Source organism: Elephas maximus, chromosome 21 (genome assembly GCF_024166365.1).
Source record: "Elephas maximus indicus isolate mEleMax1 chromosome 21, mEleMax1 primary haplotype, whole genome shotgun sequence".
Lineage (NCBI taxonomy): Eukaryota > Metazoa > Chordata > Mammalia > Proboscidea > Elephantidae > Elephas > Elephas maximus.
Genome location: NC_064839.1, coordinates 28,403,480 through 28,429,703, shown reverse-complemented (window position 1 = coordinate 28,429,703; position 26,224 = coordinate 28,403,480). Strand labels below are relative to the sequence as shown.

General features: G+C 37.1%; 1 protein-coding gene across 7 annotated transcripts in view; it reads left to right on the top strand.

Annotated features, from left to right (window-relative positions):
- Positions 1–26,224, top strand: part of CDH8 (cadherin 8) — a 420,824-nt gene that overhangs the window by 165,784 nt on the left and 228,816 nt on the right. The window lies entirely within an intron of this gene.

Genomic DNA, 26,224 nt, shown 5'->3' with positions numbered 1-26,224 from the left:
AAACTGTCTTAAACTCAACACACTTCTCATAATTTAGAGGTTGTGACTTGCACTCTCTTGGCTAGATTTTAAAAGGATTCAGCAGCACTTCTGTATTTTTAAAGGGAAATACAATTTGAAGAAAGGGAAGAAAACATATCTTGATGGATTTGATTATATTTTTCGTCTTGTTTGATTCAGAGAGACAAGCAAAATTGAAATTCTTTAGGAAAACATAGGTGAGAAATCATGAGGCTTGAAATAAACTCTCTCAAAGAAACTCAGCTGCTCTACCTGATATGAATGCCTGTAACAGCTGTGGTTCCAAACCTCTAAGATAGGGTGAACATTGTGTAGTTGCTATTCTGTATAGAGAAATTAAACATCTCTTAGGGATATTTTTTTTTAGGGATATTTAGACAGTTGTTGTAATAGCTAAATCTTACCTCGTATCTTATGATGAAAATAAAGCAATAATTTTCGATATGTAGATTTGGATGGTTCCCCAAGTTCTTCTTAAATGGTCAATGAATTAGAGTATCCAAATGGGAAAGTTAGTGACAGGTAACTGTGAGAGGTGCCTAAAATGCTTAAGACTTCTAAAAGACATTAAGTTATATCTACATTATGGCTTAGAACAAGCTTGGTGAACAGGAGAAAGATGGGAACATAAACAAGGCTTACTTGAACATCTTCTGTGATGAGGAAGCTCCTTTCCATCAAATCTTGCTTTAACTCTTGCTCTTACATTCTCACTAAATTTTAAGTTTTATATTTAATAATAAGTTAATAAATATTATACTAATAGAACTAATCAATTGGTTTGTCTCCACCAGGTTGCTTACTATATTCAGGATTTTACATTGGTGAATTTATATCCCTAATCTCTTTAATTTTAAGGTTATTTGGTCCAAACCTGAACCTATGGAAAAAATGTGTGTGTGTGTATATATATATATATATATATATAATTTTTTTTTTTTTTCAAATGGGTAGAAGAGCTTGGGGAAGTTTAGTATAAATTATATAGAAACCCAGCTTTTTGTTATTTTGAAAGAAGTTCACATTACAACTGTTCAATATAGGGTTGGTTCAGCAGCCTCAGACCCAATCCTCTTTGGAGTTCCATCACCAACTTGAACTAGGTCATTTCAGTTGTCTTTTCTTGAGGTATTGGTCTATGGACTTAGGGACTTTGAATAAGAAGCAGAAAATCTTTGAGCTATTTCTAGAAGATGAATTCACAATCACTAGCCAATAAAAATTCTTCAGAATGGTACAAATCACAAGAATATGTGATTTATGAAATAACCTCATTTGATTTTACAAGCTGTGTTATTGACATCAGTATAATAGAATTCTACATTTAAAATATATGTATTTTCACCAAATTACCTAAATGCCTGAGATGTGAACCTACTGAAAAAAATCTAACAATTTCTGTCCCCAGCTCCACTCTCACAGGTGAAAAATGAGTTGCTCTTGGAGAAATGGGATTTGCTGCCTTTGGTTTAATTTAGCAACCTAAATCCCTCATTAAAGAACATCTCATAATTTAAGTTCATGTTTCAAAATATTAAAATTAAAGAATTGGGATATCATAACTATATCTATGGGAAGAGGAACATCAATGCTATACCTCAACCCGAGGCTTTACCAAGTCAGCTCAACTCTGGACCAATTACCCAGTGGTTTCCAGGCCTATTCACAGCAATAGCTAATGCTAAAGTTCTGTTTCATCACTTTTTATTTTTTCCTCTTGTGTAGCCCTGTGCATGCTCATTAGAATTATCTTAAATTCAATTTAATTATCCTGGCGATGTCTCTTTTTGTTTTTCAAAAATATGTTCTTTCACTCACATTTTGGTTCTTCCTGTTTCTAGATATATTCGTCAACCTCTCTGAGAATTGCACCCCACTTCCCTGTTCTCTGGAAACCCTGGTGGCATAGCAGTTAAGTGCTATGGCTGCTAACCAAAAAGTCGGCAGTTCGGATCCACCAGGCACTCCTTGGAAACTTTATGGGACAGTTCTACTCTGTCCTATAGGGTTACTATGAGTTGGAATCAACTTGATGGCAATGGGTTTGGTTTTTGTTTTTTTTCTCTGTTCTCAGAGCCTTGGTGGCAAAGTAGTTAAGAGCTTGACTGTTAACCAAAAGGTTGGCAGTTCAAATCCATCAGCTGCTTCTTGAAACCCTATGGTGCAGTTCCACTCTGTCCTATCGGGTTTGTATGAGTCAGAATCAACTCAATGGCAATGGGTTTGGTTTTCCCTGTTCTCAGATAAATGCTTTATGGCCAGCACTTCACCCAGGCCTTGCCTGAGCTCTTCTGAGGAAAAAGACTACTACCTTCTATTCAAGTAATCTTCTGGTATTTGAAATACTGAGTAGTATTTTCAAATCTGCACTTATCATCAGGAAAATCGACACACTCGAGAAAACTCAGTATCATAGATAAACCAAACCAAACCAAACCCCCTGCTGTTGAGTCAATTCCGACTCATAGCGACCCTATAGGACAGAGTAGAACTGCCCCACGGTTTCCAGTATTATAGATAAAGGTTGCAAAACCAAGATGGGATTCTGCCCAAACAATCCCATGATCCTTTTGTCTTTCTTGTTATTGTACCCTCTTAGGAATATTAACCTTTTCGGGTTCAATGTACTGATTAATTCAGTAAGCAAAAGAGAAAATCTAGGAGTTATTCAAGAAATGTTTGTCTGGAGCTCTGTGAATTTGCATCAGCACCCACGGTGTTATGAGTATTTTGTTACATAGCCATTCCAGGAAATCTTGAATTAAAGGGTGCTGGAAAGTAAAAGCTTAGAAAGATCAGCCTTTGCCTACATTCACCTGCCAGAGAAATGAGACAACTACATGTCAGGGCAGCTCCCAAACACACATTTGTGAAATTCTGAAGCCATGGCTGAAAATGAATGTGGGACACCTCTGTCAATCTTTTTTTGGTATGCGGCATGCTCTTCACAGAAACTTGCCTCTCAGAGCCAGTGGGGGTTTCTTAGGGCCTCTATGTGTATATTATCATTTTTCTTTTAACTTTAATGTCTGGGCATCATGAGCTTAGAGATTGTCCTTCCTGGAGTCACTGGACTTTGAAGATTGCTGTTTGATTCTTATAATCAAATGATATTATTCTTGGGTTGATTGGTAATCACTTATGAGGCTAGTGCTATTTTCCCCCTATTTTCTCCACGTGTAACATCACAAAGAGAAAAACGTGAAGACATTTGTATGACAAGATATATACATGCATAGAAAAGCACATAGGTTAATAGAAAGTGAAAGATACACATAGCTATTAAAATAACTAAAAGATAAAGATATACATTAGACCTATGGAGAAGGAATGTGTGTATTTCTGGGTGTCCCCATGTGTGCATTTAACATATAATTGTTGTTGTTAGGTGCTGTTGATTTGGTTCTGACTCATAGCGACCCTGGAGGACAAAGTAGAACTGCCCCATTGGGTTTCCAAGTAGTGGCTAGTAGATTCGAATTGCCGACCTTTTGCTTAGCAGCCAAGTCCTTAACCATTATACCACCAGGGCTCTGATACATAATTAGACACTCCAAAAAAAAGACAAGAGAAAATAATAAAAAATAATTACCTAATGAGATATAGATACACAAAAGCCAGGGAGAACAAAAATATTCACATAGAATATAAATAGTCATATTTATTATGAAGGGGGGTTGGTAAGCAAGGGAAGTATAGATCTGGACTTTTCCACCTTCAGCTCTATGAGTTATGTTTCTCAACTTTTCAATCACATATTCTCCTTGAGAAATATATTTTACAAGGTAGACCTTAGCATACAGCAGGTGGGTATGGGTGTTAAAGATTTCACCAAGTTTAGGAAAATGTTTATACCCTTTTTTTTTTAAGTAAAATAACAAAGCAAAAGCAAAAACCAAACCTGTTGCCGTCAAGTCGATTCCGACTCATAGCAACCCTGTGGGACAGGGTAGAACTGCCCCATAGAGTTTCCAAGGAGTGCCTGGTGGATTCAAACTGCCAACCTTTTGATAAGCAACTGTGACTCTTAACCACTATGCCACCAGGGTTTCCAGTACAATGGATACCAGTGATATTTTAGGATTAGTAAGTAAGCAACTTTTTTTTGAGGACTCCCCTGAAATTTTACTAATGTTTTGCCACTGATGAAGATGACTTTCTTCATTTTTCACTTGGTTGGGATGCATGGCATCAAGGAGTATTCTCCTTATAACCATGTCAGACTTTTTGCATCTTGTCAGCATCTACCAATTATAAATCTTTGCAGGCAAGGAGAATGGTTTGAGTTCAAGAAATGCATGGGATCAGAGTTTGACCACATGAACCAATATTGACACAGTATCTGTGGCCATGATTATTATATCATATGGGTTTTGTTGTTATTGACTGCCGCTGAGTCAATTCAGACTCATAGTGACCCCATGTGACAGAGTGAAACTGCCCCATAATCTTTATGGGAACAGATCACCAGGTCTTTCTCTCTCACAGCTGCTGGGTGGGTTTCAACCACCAATCTTTCAGTTAGCAGCCAAGCGCTTGTCCCTTGTGCCACAAGGGCTCCTTAAGTCATATAATAAGATCATGTTTATCTTTGCAAAAAAAATCCAAACCATCTTACAAAGTGACTTTAACATTTTACATACCAGTGATGAGAGTTTTTTTTTAACCTTTGTTTTATTGTTGTAAAAACATATGTAATTCAACATTTGCCAATTCAACATTCCCTTTCCCTCCCTCCTGCCCCTGATAACCACTAATAAACTTGGCTCTCTGTACATTTCAAATAAGTGAGACTACACAGCATTTGTCCTCTTGTGATTGACTTATTTCACTCCACAAATGTCTTCACAGTTCCTCCAGGTTGAATGAGAGTTGTTACTGCTCTGCATCCTTATCAACAATTGGTATTATCAGGTTTTTTATTTTTGGGGATTTTAGCCATTTTAATAGGTATGTAAAGAGTACCCACGTGGCACAGGTGGTTAAGTGCTGGACTACTAACTGAGAGGTTGGTGGCTCAAACCCACTCAGAGGCACCTTGGAAGTAAGGCACGGTGATCTGCTCCCAAAAGGGCAAGTCTCGAAAACCCTGTGGAAAACTGCTGTGGATTAGTTCTGCTCTGTGCACATGGGATCACCATGAGTGAGAACTAACAACAGCAATAGGTTTCCTAGTGGTTTATCATTATTATTTTAACTTTTAATTATTCTCTAATGACAAATGATATTGAGTGTTGTTGCATATGCTTATTTTCCATTTGTATATCTTCTTTGATGAGCTGTCTGTTCAGATATTTTAAAAATGTTTTAATTGAGTTGTTTTCTTATTGTTGAGTGTTAAGATTTCTTTGTGTAGTTTAGATACAAGTCCTTTATCAGGTATGTGTTTTATTTATCTTTTGATTCTCTTAGCAGTGCTTTCCAAGAGCAAAAATTTTTAATGTAATAATACTCAACTCCTTCCCTACCCCATGGACCTTGTTTTCAGTGTTTTATTTAAAAACTCATCACCAGATCCAAGATTGTGTCAGTTTTCTCCTACGATTTCTTTTAGAATGCCTGTGAATTCCCATTTTACATTTAGGTCTATGATCTCCTTTAAGTTAAATTTTTTGTAGGGTGTCTAAGTTCATTTTTCTGGATATGGACATCCAGTTGTTGCAGCACCATTTGTTGAGAAGACCGTCCTTTCTCAAATGAATTATGTTTATATTTCTGTGGGTCTAATTCTGGACCCTCCATTCTGTTCTGTTGATCTATATGTCTGTTCTTTTGCCAATATCACACTGTCTTATTACTGTAATTTATAATAACACTTGAAATTAGGTAGTGTGAGGCTTCCAAGTTTATTCTTTAGTATTGTGTTGGTTATTATAGGTCCATTGCTTTTAAATACAAATTTTAGAATCAATTTGTCAATATCTACAAAATCAAATCTCTTGCCAGGATTTTTACTGGAATTGTATTCAGTTTATATATCAAGTTTGCAAGAATTGACATCTCTACAATATTGCATCTTTTAGTCCATGAATATACAATCTCTCTCTGCATTTATTTAGATCTTGGATTTTTTCATTATTGTTTTGTAGTTTTGTGCATATATGTCCTGTACATACTTTCATTTAATTTTCAAGTGCTGTTGTAAATGTTATTTTAAAAAAATTCAAATTCCAGATATTAATTGTTGGTATCTAGAAAAGCAATGACTCTTGTATATTGGTCTTGTATTCTGTGGCATTATTATACTCACTTATTAGATCCAGGAGTATTTTGTAGATTTTTAGGGTTTTCCACCTAGTAATTCATATCATCAGTGAATAAAAATAGTTTTATTTGTTAACTTCCCAACTTGTATACCCTTTAGTTGTTTTTCTTGCCTTATTGTACTAGCTAGGACTTTCAGGATGATGACAAATAGGAATGATGAGAGAGGAAATCCTTACCTTGTTGTTTATCTTAGGGTGAAAGCGTCAAGTCTTTCACCATTAAGTATGATATTAGCTATAGATATTTTGTAGATTTGGTCTTCCAAGCTGAGGAAGTTCTTCTTAATTTTTAATTCGCTTAGAGTTTTATAATGAATTAGTAATGCATTTTGTCAAATGCTTTGGGTATCAATTGATTTGATGGTGTGCTTTTTCTTCTTTAGTCTGCTGATGTGGTAGATTTCATTGACTGATTTTCTAAGGTTGGACAAGCCTTGCATATCTGGAGTAATGTACATGATTACAGTATTTTTAAAGAGATTTTATCTTATTAAAGATACCCACTTCAATTAGTTTAACCAAAATATTGACCCTATCCACAATCTGTGGAACATTGTAAAGATATCCTTCTTTGGTTATCTGGGAAAACAATGGCAGAAAACTTAGAATGGAAAGGAATCATTCAAGTTAAAGAAGAACAAAAAAATTTGAGTTTCAATCATCAGATTATGAGTGGGAACTGGCTTAAAATATTTGCAGACTGCTGTTTGCAACCAAAAAGATTTTCTATTTGCTTTCTTGTGGTCTAAACGGTTTTCCTGCAGCTCTTTAAAAATGTGCTCATGGACACACTCTTTGTTCACCAAGTTGCCAATACCAGCATTACCCTGCCTGTTCCTGCTCTTTGAAAGTGAACGTGAAAATATAAATGAATACATGAATGAGTATCTTGTAGTCAACAACAACTTATTGAAATCTTCCCTGTTTCAAAGCTGCAGTGAACACATACTAAGTGTCTTCCTAAGTCATGCTGGGTTTATCCTCTAGGAAGTGTATATCTTCCAATTGTCTGTGTGGGAAACAAACATCTTTTTTAGATAGGGCTGGTTTAATTGTGGGAGACAGGTAGACATTTGACCAACTCTCCATCAACGATCAATTAATCTTAACTACAGGTATTTTTCATGAGGATTGAGAGGATGCTGAAATTATACCTCTCTAGGTTGTTCACCGTAAAAATGTGTGAACTTGGGAACCATCGGTTAGACACAATCCTCTCATGATATATATTAGAGAAACAGAGAAATTGAGGATCAGGGAAGAGGGATGGGATGAAATAGGCAGCAAAGAGGAGAAGAAATGAGACGCTGTGGACATCTTGCTGGGTATTTTTTAGTCTCTGTTTCTAGAAACAAACTGAGCCTCAGGCACATTTCCATTTCTGGATTCCGTGACACTTCCATGTAGCTATAGATGACAACTCAAAAGAAGGGACATATTATGTTTCTTAAAAACAAAAATTTCAAAAAAAAAATTTTTCATAAGGAATATGGTCAGCTGGGTGCTATGGGTGACAGTGAATATTAAGTTATTCCAAAGAATTTTGATCTATTAGAGAGAGGCCATAAAACTGTATTTTTTCCTGGCTACTTTTTATGTAAACAGTATGTAAAGACAGCTAATATCTATGCTCATACAAATTATATGCAGCTTCTCATTACATGGGTTTTGAAAGTAGACTATCACTCTTGTGTCCTCCTTGTGAAAGATTTGGTTCCTCAGGGCAAGGCGTGGGGTGGGCATTAAGAATCTGCAGGACATATCCTGATACTAGACCAAGAGTAGAAGAGTAAGTTATTTTTTTTTCTTCATCTGCCAAAGATAACAGCTATAAGCTGAAATGTTAAATCTGTGGAAAAGCTAGAGTCAGGATTGGGGGTAGGATTTTTCTTTCACCAGGCTTATGAAAGCATCATGCATTTCCTTGAGCTGGGAGAGAAAGAAAGAAGAGAGTTCAGTATGAAAAAAGACCGTTCATGCTGAGCCCAATGTCGCTCCTTCATCCATTTATATTCACAGATACTATTAATGGATGTAAGATAACCTACAGTCTGCTGTTCTTTGTTCTTTTTTTTTTTTAATTATTATTAAAAAAAAAAAATAGATGATCAAGACTGAAAACAACGGGCAAAATTCATTCCTGTGCGTGTCTTTATTGTCCTTACTTTCACCTTGACAGAATAATCTGAATAATGATAATCACGCCAGAATTATTTTTTTGTATTGCTCTTCCTGTGTAATTATTAGGGCCGCTGATACCATTAGGTGACAATGAAATCATATCAAACAATCCACACACATTTATGTATGTGGAACAAGTTACAATGTCAAAATTAAATGAAAGGAGAAATGCCAATATCCATTTTAAGAGCCACCCTCTGAGTGTCTCAGGATAAACGCTGCAGGAATGCACTGGGAGGCCTCTCAGGGAGACTGCGCAGTGAGGTGGGATAAGACCAGGTGATCTGAGTTCAGCTCTGCCTCCACTACTGCATTTAGGATGAAGGGCATTGGGAGCTTCCATCTTTCATTAGCACAGACAACAATTCTTGTTCCTGTTCAGGCTATTTTTTTTTTTTTTTTTTTGCATTTTCCCCTGTTCTTGTCTCTCTCAGATGTGTTTTTGAATTCTGCATGGAAGTATAATATCCATATAGTAAACTGCATATATTATAACAGCACAAGCTGAACCAAACCAAAACCAAACCCAGTGCCGTCGAGTCAATTCCGACTCATAGCGACCCTATAGGACAGAGTAGAACTGTCCCATAGAGTTTCCGAGGCGCACCTGGTGGGTTCGAACTGCCAACCCTTTGGTTAGCAGCCATAGCACTTAACCACTACACCACCGGGGTTTCGTGTAACCAGCACCCAAAGCAGAATAATGTCAGCGCCCCGCCCCCATGCAGAAATCATCCTCTCACCACAAGGGAAACCATTATCCTCCCTTCTCACAGCATAGATAAGGTTTGCCTGCTTTGTATTTTATACACATAGAACCATTCACTACATTCATTCTCTTGATCACCCTTACATTCTTCTTTTTTTTTCCCCCTTCTGCCTCTAAAAGGTGACTTTACTAATGTTATTTCGAGTAGTCTTTCTTTATGTACTTCGCCCAAGGCAGCTAAGTGGGAACTTCCATGTTAAGGCCAGGATTGCACCCTGTTTTAGTTCTGCCAATGGTAAATCCACCCCAGTGGGATATTTCAGAGGTCTTCACCTGCGTCAAACATATTTCACCTTTTTCCTCACAGGAATTCATATAATAAAACATCATTCTTTGCAGAAAAAGAAAAAAGAACAAAAATTCCACTACACCATGACTCACACTTGATTCCATTCTTTAAAATTTCAATCTCCATTCTCTCTTTTTTTAAAATTATCATCAAATACATTTCACAAGTATTTGCTGAGGACCTTCTATTAGAGACAGTAAAGTCACAGGGATAAAAGCTGTATTTAGAGATAGAAAGACTAATGGTTAGGGATCCATTCTTTGGAGCCAGCAGACCTTCTGCAAATCCTTGTTAGTTGCCTTAGGCAGGGCACTGAACCAACCTTGGGTCATTTTGAGATTTACCATTAGGATTTTTGCTGAGTATCAAATATACTATTAACCTACAGAAGACATGTCATATTAAAGAAAACTATTAAAATTTTATTTATATAAATTGTGATTTGAAAAGGAAGCTTTATCTCACCACTAGTATCATTTGCTCTAAATAGAAGATAAATGCCAAATAAATATCATATTAGATAAATACAATAAAATATACACATAGTATTATATATATTAGTATAGTATATATAATTTATAATTACAACATATATGTGTGTGTATATTACATTTGTATAGATATTGTTGCTGCCTGTTGTCACCAAACCTGTTTGTTCTTTGCCTTAATAGGATATTGGCAAGTGTCAGAAAGGTGTTAAATACGTACTAGCATAGAACTGAAAGTTCGTCTTCATTATAATCTGAAGAGTTAAAATGGAAGTGAAAAGGATGTAAATCTCTCCCAATGGATTTAAAATTAATTAATGATGATTCCTTATAGACCTGGAGTGCTCCTGCTTGTTGGCTTTCCATATATTGGAGAGCAACGTGTTAGGCAAAATACATGTTATCTCTTGCACAAGCCGAGCGAGGGCACATACAGGAAATGTTCTTTCTTAACCATACCTGCCTCCAAGGGATAGATCATCTGGCAGGGAGGATAACCTGCTTACTTGAGATGTGAAAGGAATATCATAGCAGTGACCATGATTATCTAGACCATCCAGGACACCCGGAGATGTCACCTGGAACTTTGCTTGTCTAAGATCAGTATGAACCCACTGTGGTTGACTTGATTCCAACTCATAGTGACCCTATAGGACAGCGTAGAACTGCTCCACAGTTTTCCAAGGAGCAGCTGGTGGACTCTAACTGCTGACCTTTTGGTTAGCAGCCATAGCTCTTAACTACTGTGCCACCAGGGCTCCAAGATCAGTATAGGAAGGTAGCAGTTAAAATTTCATGTTTCATCATGACTCAGAGAACCTGCAGCCATTTCTTAAGGTCTTCACTGATGCAAAGTAGGTAGATAGTACCTTATGCTCAAAAATCAAGTCATGTGAGGAAGGCAGAGGCTAAGTTAGCAGGACTGTGTAGGCTCTGCTTAATAGTGAAAAGAGTGATTCCTGCAACATAGAAAACATTTCAGCCTCGCTTCTCCATTCTTAGGCCTAAGACATCTAGTACACATAGGCAATTAGCACCATATTCAAATGAGCTAGCAGGTGGATGCATTTTAAGATGTGTGATTGTTTTATATATTGGATAAGAGCTTTTACATTATATCCATCTAGTAAATCACATTTGATCAGAAGATATTTCAAAGCCTCATGGATAAAGTGAGTGCTGTGCTATCAGAATGGTGAGAAAAGCCATTTTTGAAATTTGTTTTTTGTTGTTGAGAATATACATGGCAGACCATTCACCAGTTTAACAATTTCTACATGTAAAATTCAGGGACACTGATCACATTTCTCAAGTTGTGCAACCATTTCCACCCTCCTTTTTCAAATTGTTCCTCCCCCGTTAACATAAACTCGCTGCCCCCTAAGTTTCCTATGTAATCTTTTAAATTACTCTTGTCAATTTGATCTCCCGTAGTTAGTTCTTAAAAGGGCACATGTTCAAGGCAGACATTCTTTACTAATTAATGTAAACTGTTGTTTGGCTTTAAGAAGGCTTCGAGGATATTTTTGGTTTAAGGTTTAAAGATTATCTCAATAGCCTTGCGGGTTCATCCAGCTTCCATGGCTCCAGAAAGTATGGATTCCCTGAGAATTTTAAATTCTGTTTTGCATTTTCTCCCTTTTGATAGGGTTCTTCTACAGAATCGAGAAAGGCTATGTTGAAATATCACTACCCCTAGCCTCAGAGACAAGAGCCGTGCTTTGTTTTGAAGGGACATTAGACATGGCAGGCTAGACATGGCATTTTCCTTGCACTGAAAAGATATCCCTGATTAATTCTAAGGTTGTGTGACTTTTTAGATCAGTAGTTCTTTAAGTTCTACAGAGCTTCTATTACCATAGAAGCCAATTTAGGGGGGATGCTTAAAAAAAAAAAAAAACTTTTTTTTTTTTTTTTTTAGCTTAGGTATGTGGGATCTAAGGTTAGGTTTAAGACAGCCTAAAGAATGTAAAAATGTTCTTCCCAGTGTCTGATTTAATGCTTCCTTGACATGTTCAAAGTTAAAAGCCAGGCTTTGAAGTCAGACCGACTAGTGTTTGAATTGTGGATCTTCCTTTAACTACTGGGTGTCCATGGGAAAGGAATTCAACTCTCTGAATCTGAGTTTCCTCTTTAAAATGGGATTTAAAAAAGAAAACATATATGAAAACATAAAACACTGTACCTGGCATGCAAGATTTCTATAAATGGTAGTTTTGCCCATGTTTCAGGGGCATTACTCTGTGTCATGAATGTTACCTGTAATCTACCTTCTCAGTCAACCTGCAACCTGTTCCTAGATTCTCTAAGCATCAGTGAAGTTTTGCCTTTCTGATTTTATTTAGGATAAATTTTAAGATGTAAGCTAGTCTGTCTAAAAAATATATAAATAAATGATCTATTATCCCGTTATTTCTTATTGCAGGTGATGTTCTTATCTTGAAATACTCTTTCTCTTTGCGTCTGTGATACTACCCTCTTTTTTATTACTTTTAAAAAAATCTTTAATTCACACCTCCAAAATCAACTTCTTATTTTTGATCTTTCCTCTAAGTTCCTGGCCTGAACCTCAAACATGCACATATGAGATCGAGGCACCTTTGTAATAAGCAACACATTCAAAACTGAAGTATCAGCTATTTATTGATGCATAATATCATTACTATAAAATCTTGGTGGTGTAGTTTTTTTTTAGTTGTTAAGAGCTCAGCTGCTAACCAGAAGGTCAGCAGTTTGAATCCACCAGACGCTCCTTGGAAACCCTATAGGGCAGTTCTGCTCTGTCTTGTAGGGTTGCTATGAATTGGAATCAACTCAACAGCAGTGGGTTTGGTTTTTTGGTTGGAATATCATTACTACAAACTTCAGGGCTTATAAACATATGTTGACTATCTCATAGCTTCTGAAGGTCAGGAGTCCATGTAGGAGGTCTCTAGTTCCTCTGCTTCAGAATCTCACAAGGCTTTAATCAAGGTTTCACCCACAACTGAGGTGACATCTCAGGCTCATCTGGAAAAGGATCCACTTTGAAGGGCATGTGGTTGTTGCCAACCTTAACTTTTTTGCTGGATGTGGACTGTAGGGTCTTGGTTTCTTTGCTGACTATGCCTGGAAGCCATCTTTGGCTCCTTGCAGTGTGCCTCCCTAGATGGCAGATCAGAACTTGACGGCTTGCTCCTTCATAGCCAACAGGGGAGAGAACTTCCGGCATGACAGACATCCCAGTTTTATATGAAGTAATCACATCTACACAGTCACATTCAACCTGTCACCTTTGGTATCTTCCATTGGTTAGAAGCAATTCATAGTTCATGTTCTTTCTCAGCCCCCTCCTCTCTGTTTTTACTGTAGTAGTAACGATATTCTCAAAACCTGGTTTTGAACATAGTATCCCCTTGCCTCATACCATTGATAGCCTCTCTTTTGCTCCTAGCAAGTAAATGTTGATGGATTCAAAGGTCCTATAATAAATAAGGGCCGTCTTCTATTTCCCCAGCTGTTCTGTCATCTCCTGCTCTCGTAGTCTAAGGAACTATTATCTTTCACTTGGACCTCTGCTTATCCTCCAAACTGGTCTTCCTCTTTCTGTATTGCCCTGTTCTAACGTCTCTGATTGTGACATTCCCTTGTTTAAAGAGTTTCAAGGTTTTCCCATTGTTTTTAGAATATAATTCAAAGTTCATAACCAGGATGATAATGCTCTACATGATTTAGACCTTGCCAAGATGCCCATATCATCTAGCTCTGCACTCTGTTCAGCGTGCAAAGGCTTCAAAGCCTTCATACGTGCCATTACTTTTGCCTAAAAGACTCTAACTCCTACTTAGCCTCTTCCCATCTCAAATTATTATTTACTTCTTTCAGAGCTGTTAAAAACTTCCTGTCATTCCATATTTTCACTCCTGCAGGTTATATTTGACCAATTAGTTACTTGTATAGTTTTCTGTGCTTGACTGTTATTTCCCTGAAGGCGGATCCTGTGCTTTTGTTGTTAGTTGTTGTCTTCCAGCACCTATCACAGGGCCAGACACATAACAGGTATCTCAAGTGGAATAAACAAATGAAAGGAAGATGGGGCTAATATAATTGCAATGCTTTCTCTAAAGAATTTAGTTGCCGTTACGGAAATAGGCAAAAGAAATTGCTACAAAGAGAATGAGGCATGCGGGAGAGTTACTTTCTCAGGGTTTGTGGTCCTGAAGTGTGTAGTGGGGGAGGTTGGGAGAAGTTCAGCACCAGCCAGGGCACAGAGCAGTTCGCAAGGATAATGAGACATAGCTGATGCAGCTGGTAAAAAAAAGAGAAATCCAGGGGTGAAGTAAACTTCAGTTTCTTAGGGAAACATGAAGCATCTTAGTGTTGGAATTTTATCACGATCCGTATTGCCTCTCAGAGTGACAAGCAGTTGATTCTGAAATGTGGCAAATAGTGGATTTCTTTTAGAAAATCATTTTATATCTTCAATCTTCCTATACTGACCAAACTGATTTAGAGATAAGGAAAGTGGTGAAAAAATGCTCAAGACTTTCCTATCATTTTCTTTTCTATTTTATTCTCAAGTTTCTCCTGTCTATTTAAGAGAAATCTAACTTAAACAGTATTATTTTCTCCCAGTGTGGTTCAATATAACTGACATTGATGTATTTATTTTTATATTTTAATTTTTGGTCATCAGAGGTAGGACACCGCATGGGAAGAAGTGGGAAAATGATTTAGCAGTCTACTTTCGAGGAAGCTTTTTATGTAGAATCTAGGCGATAAAATATGAGATACGTTATATTGTCTATTTGTAAGTGGCTTTGGAAATTTAAGCAGGGCATGGGGGTGAGTACATTAATCTTATTCAGATATAAGAGATCGAATCTTCAGGCAGTAACTTAGCCTGTTATGAAATGAAATTCAATGCATAGTGCAAGATCGTTAAGTAGAGATTCACAGGGCCCAGCGGAGAAATCCCATGGACTCTGGATAGTGAACTGGGGAGGTCACTCATTAACCATGTGAGTTTGAATATGTTGTTTCTCTTCTCTGCACATATGCTTTCTTATCTTTAAAATGAGTTCCTTTTATTGTTTTATATTTTTTTATATATATATATGTATACACACGCACATCAAAAAAAAAAAAAAACACCAAACCCATTGCCGTTGAGTCAATTCTGACTCATAGCGACCCTATAGGATAGAATAAACCCTGTAGGACAGAGTAGATCTGCCCCATAGGGTTTTCATGGAGCAGCTGGTGGATTCGAATGGCCAACCTTTTGGTTAACAGCCTATCTCTTAACCACTGTGCAACCAGGACTCCATATATATATGGGATCTACCAGCTGCTTCTTGGAAACCCTACGGGGCAGTTCGACTTTGTCCTATAGGGTCGCTATGGGTCAGAATTGACTGGACGCCAACGGGTTTGGTGTGTGTGTGTATATATATATATATATATATATATATAAAATGGAAACCCTGGTGGCGTAGTTGTTAAGTGCTATGGCTGCTAACCATGAGGTCAGCAGTTTGAATCCACCAGGCATTCTTTGGAAACTCTATGGGCCAGTTCTACTCTGTCCTATAGGGTCGCTATGAGTCGGAATCGACTAGACGCCATTTTTTTAATATAAATAAATAAATATATATATACAGCAAATGACACTTAGTAGGTATTCAATAGCTGATACTTTAGAAGTAAAAATCACATACAACATACCTGGGATAGTGTCTTGCATATACTCAGTAAATCTACACCATTATCAGCATTATTATCAATGTCATTATCATTATCACTACTACTAAAAACTGAGCTCTGCACTGGAAACTTTACATACCCCATCTGATTGGATTTCCACAACAAACCTATCAGGCAGATTTTTTTCTAAGAAAATGCAGCTTAGAGAGGTTTAGTAACTGAGTGAAAGTTTCATGGCAAATAATGCATTGAAGCTAGCGTTTGACTCTCACCTGTCTTACAAATCAGCATTTACTGTGACTAAAATATGATACTATAGTCCAAGTGGACCACACGACTGCATATTTAATATCTCTTTATAGTTATGAAAACAACAATTGCTGTTAAGATGGGTATGGCTTCATTATCCTCAGACCAAAGCCTCTGTGTATTTATGTTGAAATAGCTTAAGCTAGGTGAAGAAGTCCAAAGCCCTTCCCAATTTGGGCATAACTTGTATATTTGTCATTTAATCAAGTCCTCATTGAGCCATCTTCTTCAGAATGGTGTCCCTAGGGATAAAAGATGGAATTCCTTACTCAATCTTCCATCCTCATTAATACCTTCCAGCTAACCATAAAATAAGTATTCAAAGAGAAGTTCAGACTTTTTTAATATCTGGCTAGATAGTAAGCTCTTTGAAGGCAGGACCGTATGCTCACATATCTTTCCATTTGGCATTGTGTTTCCATGAATGATTTGCACACAGCAAGCCCTAATGCATGCTTGTGTTTGTGTGTATGTGTGTGTGTTTTCAAGTGAAAAAGAGAAACTTGTAAGAGCTTCGTTCTAGTCCCCTTTCTGTTTTTAACTTACTTATAAATTGCAGATTACCACAGTTTTCAAAAAATCTTTGTCTTTAATCTTTGAAAGAAGAAATTTTCTCCAGAATTTTTTCTCTCTTGCACCTCTCTGTCTCTTTCTCTCTCTCTCAAACACACACAAATTTTCTTTCCTTCCATTTTCTTGTATTTATACATGCTGCTGTGTATGTGTGTACATGTGTTTTTGTGTGGGTTTGTGTGATATATACTGCCTAAGTTGAAGAGAAAATGCTGTTTTCTTTCCAAATCAAAGAGAAAAATGTGTAGAGTCTGGAACGACAACAAAAATAGCTGCTTTGACTCACAATTTCTCTACTCTGGAATATATATTCTATCCTGAAGGGAATTCTCTTTTCTGTCTAGTCTCCTCACCACACATACACATAGTGAAATATGTGAAAATGCAAAAGTCTTCATACCAAACCAAAACCAAACCCACTGCCGTCAAGTTGATTCCAACTCGTAGTGACCCTATAGGACAGAGTAGTACTGCCCCATAGAGTTTCCAAGGAGCACCTGGTGGATTTGAACTGCCGACCTCTTAGTTAGCAGCTATAGCACTTAACCAGTACACCACCAGGGTTTCCAAAGTCTTCATAGGAACATGAAAATAAGCCCAAAAACCCAGTGCTGTCGAGTTGATTCTGACTCATAGTGACATAGGACAGGGTAGAACTGCCTCATAGGGTTTCCAAGGAGCACCTGGTGGATTTTAACTGCCGACCTTTTGATTAGCAGCCATTGCTCTTAACCGCTATGTCATCAGGGTTTCCATAGGAACTTGAGAGATCACTAATCTTGTATTATCTTGGCAAATACAGAAATAAGAAATTATTTATATTGTGGACTGCTATTCAAAACAACTCAATTTCCAAAGAATTGAGTTTCAGAAAACACCTAGGCAGCCTCTTTTTTTTTTTTTTTACAATTTCCACATTATGCATTTACTTTTTTATGAATATGTCAGTTCCAACAATAAAATATAGTATTGGGTAGTCTTGTTCTAAGATGATGAAACTATTTCTTTATGGTACTGCTTAAAGTAACTGTGTTTCATTTCAATGAGCTTTATATATGTGATGGTCTCTGTAAAAAGGGACATTATCGTGGTGACAGACATAGAGCTTATGATGCAAAGAAAATGACATTTAATGTGGAAATATAATCATTGCAGTTATCTTGGTATATTTCTTAACGTTGTATGAGGTTGTTGTGTGTTACGAGTGTTGTATATCTTTCTTACCTCACTGGTTCTCTATGATAATGTAGTAAAGTGGGGTAAAGTAGATAAGTAAATTAGGCTCAGAGTTATAGTTGGTTTGGGCTTGCTTTGAGTCTGTCTGCTCCACTCCTTATTAGCCATAAACCCCACATATGCTGATCCCTACACCAAACGTGCCCTCCACTAAATCTAGGATATAAGAAATAAGGGGGCAGACATATAGCTCAGATTAACTTGATTTTGGTGGTTGTACCGTAAATAGTTATTTAATGAAGAGAAAAGAAAATGTCTTTACTATAAGAATGCGTATATATGAGGATTTCTTTTTGCAGTCAACATCTCATGACTCTTGTTTCTTCTTTTGTTCCTTGAACAGGAATACAGACAGAAATGAGCTAACCCCTAGTAAGAAGAGGCCATTTCCCAGACAATGGCTTAAAACATACTTAGATCTAGTTTCCAAGGTTTATTTGAAAATTGTCACATAAAAAAAAAGACCAGGCTTCTTGGTATCAGTCAGTCCAAAGCCTTCAATCGTGGGTGCTTTGTATAATGAATGGACAGCAGAAGTTAATGCAAAAAAAAAAACAAACATGATATATTCTTATCTAATATGGGGCTAGGGAAAACAGCAATTGTCAACTCTTAAGGGATTTGTAAAATTGTGTGTCTAGAAATTTATGCTATTATACCTTGTTCAAACTAGCACAAAGTATATAATTTTAACAACTATGCTTAGATGTATTACAAAATGCTTCATTTTGGGGAAAAGATAAAATTATCATGAAAACTGTATTGCATTGTATATTAGTTTACCATCCTTAAAGGACTAGTTAACTGATCATGACACCCTACAGCTTGGTGGTAAGCTACCATAATTACTAGAAAACATCAGGTGAAAACAGAAAAATTTCTAAGTTATGTTCTTACTGACACTAAACTGAAAATAAAATAAGTATTAAAAGACTAAAAAAAAACATACTTAGATGTATGTCCGATATCCTCAGCATCAACACTCTCTGTATGGCCTTGGAACATAAAGAGTATAAGAAACTTATTCAATCTATTTATCTATAAAATTAGAAATTTTGTAACTGTCTTACCTTACTCAAAGGTTGTAAAGTTATAAAAAGAAGCTAAAGCATTACATAACACTTCACATTAGTGGCTTTTTTAGGTCATAGATACCAGCACTAATCTGGTACTGTTGCTTTTCTTTTAGTACATTGATTCTCAAACATAAGCATGTACCATAATCTACCAGGGGACTGGTTAAAATACAGATTTTTGAGTTCTACCCTCGAAGTTTTGTTAAGTCCTCAGCTACCAGCCAAAAGGTTGGCAGTTTGAACCCACCCAGAAGCCCCTTGGAAGAAAGACCTGGCCATCTGCTTCCAAAAGGTCACAGCCATGAAAACTCTATGGAGCACAGTTCTATTCTGCATACATGGAGTTGCCATGAGTCAGAATATTCTAGACAGCAACTTGTTTGGTTACCCTCTGTCTTAGGCTGGGTTCTCTAGAGAAGCAAAACTAATAAAAGGTATAAATATATGGAGAGAGATTTATATCAAGGAAATGGCGCATGCGGTTGTACAGGCTGGAACGTCCCAAGTCCTTGGGAAGGCTAGAGACTTCTCTTGATTCATGTAGCCTCAGGGGCTGGCGAATCCAAAATCAGCAGGTTAGGCAACAGGACCCTGACCAGTGAATCCTAAGATGGGTAGGCAAGATGGCAGGTAAGCTGCTAGCTCAGGTCCCAAGCACGGGAGGTCAGATGAACAGGAGCCAGCTGCAGGATCCAGAGAGGGCAAAGGCCCGTGAGACTTGCCAGAAAGTACACCTATATTGGATGCAGGCCACACCCCCAAGGAAACTCCTTTTCAACTCATTGGCTACTCACAGCAGATCCCATCATATAGGTGATCACATTGTATCAAATCTCATCATGGAGGTGATCACATCATTGTATGACTGCCAAACTACATCATGACTGCCAAACCACTGAGAATCATGGCCCAGCCAAGTTGACACACAACCCTAAAGATCACACCCCCAGTTTACTATTTAGTAGGTCTGGGTTGGAGCTCATGAATTTGCATGTCTGATGAGTTGATCTAGGGACCCTACTGAGAACTACGACTTGGTATGTGACTATAATCCTCTATTTCTATACTTGGAGTCCATGGTAGTGTTCCAGGAGATTCTCAAAAATAATAACAACAAAAAATGAAGAGAAATCCCAAACAACAACAAAAACAGCATAAAAGAGCTGTGTTGTGTGCTTCTGAGGTGTCACCAGAATATTTTAACAATATTTTATGTTAAAAAAAATAAACATTGACCAAATGGAGAAATTGCATGACATATTCTGAGAAAGACACAAGACTTCAGAATTGCTCCAGGTTTTTAATTGTCTGCTTCAACCTATAAAGGCAGGCACCATGTATGAGTACACACTTTGCTAGAGCTTTTCAAACATTTGCATCAAAAGACTCTAAGATCACGGACTCCACAAAGGCAGGTGCCATGTTTACTTGCCTACTCTTGAATCCCCAGGTTCTAGCACTGGGTCGGCCAAGAATAGTGACTCAACAGTCTGCATGGTTTTAGTCAAGATTTCTTTTTCTTCTATGTTTTAACCTCTCTGCATCTAGTTGCCAAATAAGGAAAATAGAAACAATGATAGAACCATCTCACTGAGTTGAGGTGGAGATTAAATTGAGATATAATTCTAAATCGGGACTGTCATATTGATTTGTTTAGTGATGATATTTGAGAATATTTACCAAATACAGTAAATGTACTGAGAGCTTAACTTGTACCTCACACTTATTTCATTGGAATGAGTAGACATGTTCATAAAGGAGCCCTGATGGCACGATGGTTAAGCACTTGGCTGCTAACAGAAAGGTTAGCAGTCTGAACCCGCCCAGCAGCTCCATGGGAGAAAGACCTGGCAATTTGTTCCTGTAAAGATTACAGCCTAGAAACCTTATGGGGCAGTTCTACTCTGTCACATAGGGTTGCTATGTGTCAAAATCAACCCAATGCCACCTAACAATAACGACAGACATATTTATGCATGTCATCCTATGTTAAATCTCTGTCTGTGGGACCTGGAATCTTCACATGGAACAAGCTCGTGGCCTGCTTCTTTGTTAAGTTCTGTGTGGATCCCAATTCAGAGAGCACTGCTTTGGAGGTGTTTTATTACTCTCAGGGACAATGGCAGCCTGGAGTGATAGGCCAAGGAATAAAAAATGGGGTGAAAGTCTAGTCTTTCTCAGGCTTATTTAAGCAAATGAACAGTTGGAGTCTATGGTACTCCCTAAATAGCTAATCTTTCATTAATTATTTAATATTAGCAACTGTATTCATCATATATTCCTATTTAGTAAAAATACTCATATTCACACACAACATGCCCTAATTAGAGAGAAAATAGAAGAATCCAAATACCTGAGTACCACAGAAAAATTACAAAGACATGTTTAAATACTTAACGAAAGTGAAGCTTAAGCTGTTATCTTTTTCAAATCTTCCAGGCTCCCCTCGTGCTTTTCACAGTGTTTGACCCCCCATCTGTCCTAAATTGTACTTGACTGCTCTTTAGAATGCAGGTGCTAATTAACTTCTTAACACTTCTTTGCACCATCCTAAAAGCCCAGTCTTCTCGCTTCTGTGTCTTCTCAGGTGTCTCTTTGAGTTGCCTCCTAAAAGAAGTGTATTTCCCACAGTGAGTATGTATTACTTTTGTAATTAAAAACTTGAAATAACATATAACTTTTTAAAGGATGTAAGCACCCCTTGCTCTTCCTAACTCACAAAAGGCATTTTACCCCATCAGGAGAAAATTGTCAGGAGCTTGATGTGTTTCAAAATCATAGAGGGCCTTGTTCAGGAGTCCAGTCTCTGTTCCCCCCTCTCAGAATTTGAATCCATTTCTATGGGGTAGGACCTAGGGACCTGTCTTTTAAACACAGATTGTCAGGGGATTCTGGCCTAGGTGGAGGAATCATGTACCCAGTGGGGAGCACTGGGTGGTGCAAACATTTGAGCGCTTGTCTATTAAACGAAAAGTTTGTGGCTCAAATCCACCCAGGGTCACCTCTGAAGGAAGACTTGGCGAGCTGCTTCCAAAAGGTCCAGCCATGAAAGCCTGAAACACATGGGGTTGCTGTGAGTCAGAATTAACTCGGCAGTAACTTTTTTTTTTTTAGGGTTCTTTTCAAACCGGACACATTTGTTTTCTGACATAATTGTGCTTTGTTTAATGGTTTCAAAATATGTCCAGCCAGTGTTTTCAGACTCATTCCCAAGTAGCTGCTGATTTGTGTTTCTGCTAGTCATATAGGAGCTATATAGCCAAATGATTAAGTACACGGTTTTTTTTAACTGTTTGTTGTTGGGACCTGGGCCTAAACATTTTAGTTTTGTTTTTAGTCAATATTTCCTCTTATTTTTCTTTGGTTGTTTTAGTTTTGTGCATCTCATTTTATCTCCAGCTATTTTTTAAAACTATGTTACTTGCTATTATTATAGCTATTTCCAGAGAGCTATTCTAAATGCTTCTTAAATAAATATTTAATTGGTCTATCGTAGATGCCCCTATATGGGTCCATTATTTAGGATAACTTCTAAAAGTTGGAATTACTAAATCAAATGTTTTGAGATTGTATATATGAATCCCTGGGTGGTACAAACAGTTAATGTGCTCAGCTGCTATCTGAAAGGTTGCAGGTTCAAGTCCACCCAGAGGTGCTTGGGAAGAAAAACCTGGCAGTCTACTTCCAAAAATCAGCCATTGAAAACTCCATAGAGCACAGTTTTGCTCTGACACACATAGAGTTGCCATGAGTCAGAATCAAGGCAACTGGTTACTGGTTAATGGTTTTATATATATTTACTTTCCTGAGGCACCTTCTGTTACAATTATGGTACAAATACCCATGTAGAAAACATATCTGTAATTAAGTAGATGAATGGATTAAAAACTAAACATGTATTAAGCACCCCATTTGAGTCTACCTTTTTTTAGGAACCTTAAATTGATATAAATTTAATTTTTAGGGTTTATGTGAAGCCTAAAGAGATAATTATATCAAGTAACTATGTGGGCCGGGAACATACTTGATCATAATTTTCAGTATCTAATTAAAGAAAAAGCTAACATGTGAAAGTAAAACAGACTATTGACAATGGATTAAAAAAAAAAAATGGAGGCAAAATGATATGGCGCTTTCTGGAATTTTATGGGATTTCCCCTTTGAACAATGACCATATGTGGTTTGTATTTAATGATCATCCTGATTCCTAATTATTTCCTTGAGAAATCTGGAGAGCTACTAAAGGTAGTTTCATTTCCTGTATGAAATACTGTTTTGAAAATAGTTCTCTGGAGAAATTAAAGAAAAGCCCAAATTCCACTGTTTTTAAGATATATCCCAGCGCCCCTCATTTCGCACATTTACACTCAGACATGTACAGAATACTTGCTGCCACATTTTTCTTTCTGCCTGGAGGACAGCTGTAAAGATATTAATTGTGCTTCAGTTCTAGATGGATTGCCAAAAGGGACAGAACTGGTTGTGTATCTCATCAACATGCCCTGTCTCGTATAAATAATGAGACAGGAACTTGGTAAATTGGAAATTTGTGATAAAAACGAGATGGGATATTATAAAGTCCTACCAGTCCCTTCTTCTGGATGCACTGGTTTTTAAGGCACTGCAAGACTGCTAAATCAATGATTGTCACAAAATGTTGGTTAAAAGGGCTGTATTACTGGGGTCAACTACAAATTAGCCTAAAGGGTAAACACAAATGTTAAGAGAAAAAAAAATTGTAGATGTTGTAAAATATAGTTGGAAATGCACAACTGTTGGACAATATATAGTCTTTTTTGCCCTCTTTCAACAAAGAGTCTTAAATACAATAATCAGGAAGAATTGAAAAAAAGTATTATGTATGTGAACTGAGCGGGGCACTTTAACATTTCAGTTTTTTTTTTTTTTTAAAACAAAGTCAGGCTGTTCTTTGATGTTTCCCCAAATTCTCTGTGTGTCTTTCAATTTTGATCATCTTTGCTTTTACCTTTTGTAAGTACATAGCACAGCTACTATTTCCCAGCAGGCCATCTCAAGTAAAATTTAAGGAAATCTAAGAAAATATTGGTATTTTCAAATGTTAGTACAAGTATATTTGTACACTTGGAGTTTTTTTCCCCAAATAAAACACTATTTGGGAAGAAGTCTTACTTCAATGTGATCAAAATTAAGAGAGTGGTGGTGCAAATAGCATGTGAACACGCAAATGGGGTTCATTTTTTCTAGCAAGGAAGTCAGTATTCTGGAATGGAACACTACCATTGAAGTTGAGGTATTAACCACGCCATTTCATCAATAAGACTTCATTCACACCTCCCTAACCTGCCTTCCACCCTTCCGCAGCAGCAGTACTTGGAGTCAATCTCTTCTGCAAACCCACCACTACCTGAATACACCTAGTTATAGCTTATATGCTGATTTTTTTCCCACATCTTTCTCCCTGTTGGGCTGTGAGCTCCCGATGGGCCAGGAAGGACCCATACTCCCTTTTGATCCCCCAGAACCAAGTACAGTTTGATGGCATACAGCAATTACCACTTACAGAATGAGAAGAAAGGACTAAGGAAGGGAGAGAAAGAAGGATCAAAACAAAGAAGAATCCAAAGAACAAGATGAAGAGATGAAATATTAATTCAGTTTTCCTGCTAATGTTAAGTGGAACTACTTAAAAGCAGGGACCATTTCAGATTCACCCATACGTCTTCAGGGCTAAAAACATAATCAGCCTGTCACTTCATTCTTTCACTTTACTCTTTCCGTCTTTCCAGTTTGAAAAGCATTCACGATGTTGCTTGATCGTTAATCGTTTTTTGGTAAACCCAATGCCTAACCTTTTATATGTTATTTTATTTTTGCCAAGATTTTAGTTAAGGAGTTTCCAATGTGTTTTTTTCTAATTATCTCTAGGCACGCAGATGTCATGATCTCACTCTCATCTTCCACTATTTTTATTTCTATGCCATACTCTGCCTGTTTAATATGACACTTAGCTTCTTCATATGCAACTGTAAACTTCCTTTTCCTCTCACACCTGTTTTTAGATGACCTGAGGGAAATAAAACAGGATCTTAAATGAGTACACATGCATCTATGAGTGAACTGATAGCACTAGAGAGGCTGAGTACGGGGTTAGGAATAGACTTGGATCAACTTGATTTCAAATCCAATAGTTCATTTTCTTTGGGTGATATCTCTTTGCCAAGGCTAGTTTTCTGATGAAAACCCTCACCGTATTTGTTATTTGTAGGGATTAGATATGTGTGATGTTCTTTGCTCTATTGTTGGGTTTCAGACGTATGGGTGACCTTGACTATTTATGTGTGTATTTTAGAGTCAAACTCTCTGGATATGAGAAAAAAAAAGGGTTAAAATACTGTCTCTGCCGTCTACTGACTATGTGATTTAGTAATTTTATTTAGTTTCTTTGAGCCTATTCTTCCATCTAAAAATGAAAACAATGCTTTCTGCTTTATAGAGTTTTTTTTTAGTATAAAATTAAATAAGGGACAATAAAAGACCTTAGACAGTAGCAAGGAGATAATTAATGGCATCACACGTCCTGTACCAACTAGAACTTAGAATTAGGACCAGGTGATTTCTCTCTAGACCTTCCACGGTAGAGTCCATACTCCTTTAAAAAAAACAAAAACAAAACCAAACCTGTTGCCATGGAGTCGATTCTGACTCATAGTGACCACATAGAACAGAGTAGAACTGCCTGTAATGTGTCCAAGGAGCAGCCAGTGAATTTGAACTGCCAAACCTTTGGTGAGCTGCTGTAGCTCTTAACCACTGTGCTACTCCTGTAATAAGAAGCAAAATTTAATTTAAATATACTTATACCAGAACACAAATACTGTGCCTTCTTTCCTTTTTTTTTTTTTATTTTAATGGTAGAGAAGATGTGTTGACTTTGGATCAGATGGAGCTAGACTTAAATACCATCTTCTTAAATTATTACCTGGGTTAGCCCTGGAAGTTATGGTTATACTGTTTGTTTGTTTGTTTGTTTGTTTACTAGCTTGTTTTTTGTAGGGATTAAGAAGCTATTCTATTAATATTGGTGGAGCATTTGGCAAGAAGTGGTTCAGATTCAAGAAACATTACCTTTTTTAATTTTCTCCAGTTTAAGTAGAATATACTCAAGACCATACTAGCAAGACTGACTTGTTACTGTCGGGTGCCATCTAGTTGACTCTGACTCAGAGTGACCCCATGTAACAGAGTATAACTGCCCCATAGGGTTTTTATGAAACCATTTTAAAAATATATTTATTTCATTGTTGTTGTTGAGAATATAAACAATAAAACATACCAATTCAACAGTTTCT